Source organism: Scyliorhinus canicula, chromosome 4, assembly GCF_902713615.1.
Source record: "Scyliorhinus canicula chromosome 4, sScyCan1.1, whole genome shotgun sequence".
NCBI classification, from domain to species: Eukaryota; Metazoa; Chordata; class Chondrichthyes; order Carcharhiniformes; family Scyliorhinidae; genus Scyliorhinus; species Scyliorhinus canicula.
The window spans coordinates 24,214,692-24,219,875 of record NC_052149.1 but is presented as its reverse complement, the minus strand read 5'-3'; positions in this window follow the sequence as shown (position 1 = coordinate 24,219,875).

Here is a 5,184-nt window from a genome sequence, read left to right as displayed (position 1 = left end):
GTTGTGTATTCCATTGTTATTATTATTAGATGCAAAGTCTGCATTGATTCATCTCTGGTCCATTGAACCACATGTTGTGCCCTTCCAGAAACTGGGATATTGTTCTACCAGTAACTTGATACCATGAATTATCAATGTCTACAAGATCATAAAATGTTACAGCACTGAAAGAGGCCCTTTGGCCCATCGTGTCTATGTTGGCCATCAATCGCCTATCCCAATCTCATTTTCCAGCACTTGTATGCTGTGGTGCCTCAAGTGCTGATCTAAATGTTTGCCAAATACTGTGAGGGTTCTCGCCTCGACCACCCTTTCAGGCAGTGAGTTCCAGACTCCCACTACCCTCTAGGATAAAAGGTTTTTCCATAGACCTCCTCTATATCTCCTCTAGGGGCTGTTTAGCACAGGGCTAAATTGCTGGCTTTGAAAGCAGACCAAGGCAGGCCAGCAGCACGGTTCAATTCCCGTAACAGCCTCCCCGAAGAGGCACTGGAATGTGGCGACTAGGGGCTTTTCACAGTAGCTATATTTGAAGCCTACTTGCGACAATAAGCGATTTTCATTTCATTAAATCCCCTGCCCCTTACCTTACATCTATGCCCCCTGGTTATTGACCCCTCTACCAAGGGGAAATGTTTCTTCTTATCTCCCCTAACTATGACCCTCTTAATTTTGTACAGCTCAACCAGGTCCCACTTTCGCCTTCTCTACTCTAAGTAGAACAACTCCTCCTTCATAGCTGAAATGCTCCATCCCAGGCAACAACCTGGTGAATCCTCTCTGCACCCTCTCTCGTACAATCACACCCTTGCTCTGGTCTGGTGACTAGAAATGCACACAGTATCTAGCTGTGGCCTAATTAGCATTTTATACAGCTCCAGGGGCAGCCCAGTGGCGTGGTGGTTAGCACTGTTGCCTCATGGCACCGAGGACCCGGGTTCGATCCCGGCCCCGAGTCACTGTCCGTGTGGTGTTTGCACGTTCCCCCTGTGTCTGCGTGTGCCTCACCCCCACAACCCAAAAGGATTTGCAGGGTAGGTGAATTGGCCATGCTAAATTGCCCCATAATTGGGGGGAGAAAAAGAATTGGGCACTCGAAATTTTTTTCAAAGTATTATACAGCTCCATCATGACTTCCCTGCACTTATATTCTATGACTCGGCTAATAAAGGCAGCATCCCATATGCCTTAACCACCTTATCTACCTATCCTACTGCCTTCAGGGATCTTTGGGCATAGCCCTGAAGGTCACTATGCCCTCTGCACTTCCTGGAGTCCTACCATTCATTATGTATTCCCTTACCTTGGACATGCACACCATGGTCGTTCTGGTCCTCTTCCTAGCATCCTGCCATTCATTGTATATTCCTTTGCCTTGTTAGTCCTCCAAAAATGAATCACTTCACGTTTTTCAGGGTGAAATTCCACATGCCACAGACCTGCCCATCTCTCCAGCCCGTCTAAATCACCCAGTAATCTAAGGTTTTCCTCCTCCGTATTTACCACACCAATTTTCGTGTCATTTGCGAACCTATTGAAAATGAAATGAAAATCACTTATTGTCACGAGTAGGCTTCAATGAAGTTACTGTGAAAAGCCCCTAGTCGCCACATTCCGGCGCCTGTCCAGGGAGGCTGATACGGGAATCGAACCGTGCTGCTGGCCAGTTTGGTCTGCTTTAAAAGCCAGCTTTAAAAGCGTACCTCCACATTCATGCCCAGATCGTCAATGATCATCTTTTTTCTCCTTTCCCGTGCAGCCAATTTTCTCTTCCATCTCTTCCTTTCGAAGGTGTTTATCTTCTTCACTAGTTCAGTGTTTTATGTTAATCCTCCTGTACTCTTTCATAAACAGCAGAGTGCTTTTAAAATGGGAGCTCTCAACTGTGCACCCCAGTGGAAAAGATGCAGAGGAGAGCTACAAGAATCTCAACGATTCAGATAGACTTCAGGCACTTGACCTATTCGCTTAAACAGCAGCATAGACTTAAAGGTGACCTGATAAAAGTCTCCATAAAATAATGAAAGGCTGGGATTGCATGCCTATTGGGAGATTATTCCAGTTTGAGAGACTGAGGATCACACTCGTTTATACTGTGCAAGATGAGAAATAGATTGGATGTTCGGAGATTCTTCCATTCCCAAAGAGTAGTGAGCCTCTGGAAGGAGTGTTGTCATGGTCCTGGCTACCTGCACCCCCTTCAAGAGGGAGCTGGACTGATTCAGTCATGATCCGCAGAAAGAAAATGTATCAGGTAAACTAATGGGACTAAGGTCTGGCAAGCCCCCTTTGACCTGAGGGCCTGCATCCTGGAGTGTGAAAAGAAGTGGGTGCAGACATAGTTGCCGCGATTTAGTGGCCTCGACGATCCCGACTTGGTGTCGGGATGAGGCTTGTTGAATCTCACGGGCCGTCACAATCTGGATCTCGACCTCACTGGGATTCTCCAGTTCCCTGGGACATAACGTATCCTGGGAGACAAACGCCTGGGAGACCTCGCCAGAGTGGTGGAGTTTAGTACTGGTCCATGCAGATGGAGTGGAATAACAGCACCTGGGGGGGGGGGGGGGGGGGGTCACCTTGGCAATTGGAGACACCCGGGTGGTCGGGGAGAGGGCAGGGTGGCACCTTGGTACTGCCACCTGGGCATCCTGGCACTGCCACTCTGCCAGAGTGGCAGGGGTACTTCCAGGCTGGCAGTGCCAATGTGCCAGGGTGGCACTGCCAAGGGTCTGGGCCTGGGGGGGGGGGTCATGCGCATGAAAGGGGGGGGTGAGGGGTGTATGACAGGCAGGGGGTGAAGGTAGGGTATGAATGGACCTCATATATGTTGGAGGGTGAAGAGGGCAGAAGGGTGGAGTCCCAATAGAGATGTGGGGCCTAAAGGAGGGGAGGAGGCTTGAATAGGGGATCCTCGGTGTTCCCATAGCAGTGTGTCCTCATTTGGGGAGTGGGGGGGAGGTAATGCCCATGGCTGTAGGGGGCGCATTGTCCCTGGAATGGTGTGTGGGGGACCACCAAGCTCACTTAGAGATCGGGGCACTCTTTCAAAATGGTGGCCCGATCTCGGAGGAGCCGGTCTCGTCGGTGGGTTCAGCTCCCCATTGCTGAAAACATTTCTAAATGTGGGCTGGAGCAGGGAGAAACTCCCCAACACCCAAGAAAATGACTCGGGGCGTGATCTACCAGCCATGTTCCGCCAGAATCGGGGTGGGACGTGGCCGGTAGATTCTGGGTGAGGCCTCCTCCGAGATTCTCGACGGGTTGTGCCTCGCGAGACATTTTGATCTCGGTGCCGCCCACAATGGGTCAGATACAGCCTCGCTCGGCTAAGTGAATTTAAGAACCCACTCAGCGGTGCTCCAGTCGCTCGGATCAATCGGCTACCCGGCATCTATCAGCTTCGCCGCGGAGACCCCAGCCGGGAGCAATTCCATACTGGTCCCCACTAACTGGTACCAGGTGGAACGGAACTTGGGGGAGACTCCCAGGTGCTCGGCGAGGCCTTGGTGGTCGACCTCCGGGCAGGGTGGCACCCTGGCAGTGTGGGTAGCACCTTGGCACTGCCAGCCTGCACAGAGCTCCTCAGTGCAGGAAATGACGGCAAATGTGGCCTCGGGGGGGGCTTTCCCACCAATGCATGAAAACAGGACAGAGTGCCGTTCGATAGCAGGGTGGTTCCCGTCGCTACAAGCAACGGGAACGACCTCGCTAATCCCCCCAGAACAGACTTTGTTTTCATTTGGTTAGATCACGCCTTAAGTGTGGGTGAATACCGGAGTGAATCTCACTTAAAAACTGGTGGGAAACACCCCACAAACTGGCCCAAAATGACCCTTAGGCCACGATCGTTCGGCCACGCTGTGCGGAAAAGCAGTTCGCCGCCGGGGGAGCCTTCTCCCGGTATCTACCCGGCTCGTAACACATCACCAGATTCAACACAATCTCGCAAGATGTTGCAGGGAAAATCCTGCCTACAATGGGCGGGGTCAGCTTTTGGCAAATCTGCGGGAGGCAGTAAGCCTTACTCTACTGTGCAGATTACCAAGCTACCTGAGGCTTTGGGATTCAATCCCTTCCCCTTGGGGAGCTTGGGCGAGCGCCGTTTGGTACTGGTCCCCACAATGGGAACCAGACAGAGCAGCACTTGTGGGGGTCTCCATGGGGATTGGAGGCTCCCATCTGCATGCCCTTTGGGCAGGGTGGTTCCCTGGCACTGCTGGTGCCACCTGGGTACCCTGGCAGTGCCAGCCTGGCACCCTGGCAGTGCCACTTTGGTGCCTTAATGAATACCCCTTAGTAACTGTTCCAATTCAATTATAAAATCCAATAAACCAAAACCCCTTTCAAGGGTGTGGCCCAGCACACTGTAATCTCACTTGAATGGGACTGGTCCTTTTCCTGAGAGTCTGGTCCAGTTCCAACCAGCAGATTCAGAACTCCCTTCCAGAAAGCAACTCTATCTTTAAGGTTACCACGGCAATTTGCCACACCCAATGTGCTTCAAAAGAAAACAGGGAAACACTGCTTCTCCTTACCTGGTCTGCGTGTGACTCCAGTTGACTCTTAAAAATATGCCACTCAGTTCAAGGGCAATTAGGGGCAGGTAACCAATGCTGGCCTTGCCTGTGACACCCACACCCCATGAAAGAATAAAGAAAAAATTCAAAATTCAGTTTGCGGGTGAGAAAGTGGAGTCCCACACTGGTGTTAAGACCATAAGACCATAAGACATAGGAGCGGAAGTAAGGCCATTCGGCCCATCGAGTCCACTCCACCATTCAATCATGGTTGATTTCAACTCCATTTACCCGCTCTCTCCCCATAGCCCTTAATTCCTCGAGAAATCAAGAATTTATCAGTTTCTGTCTTAAAGACACTCAACGTCCCGGCCTCCACCGCCCTCTGTGCCAATGAATTCCACAGACCTACCACTCTCTGGCTGAAGAAATTTCTCCTCATCTCTGTTCTAAAGTGACTCCCTTTTATTCTAAGGCTGTGCCCCCGCGTCCTAGTCTCCCCTGCTAATGGAAACAACTTCCCTACGTCCATCCTATCCAAGCCATTCATTATCTTGTAAGTTTCTATTAGATCTCCCCTCAACCTCCTAAACTCCAATGAATATAATCCCACGATCCTCAGACGTTCATTGTATGTTAGGCCTACCATTCCTGGGATCATCCG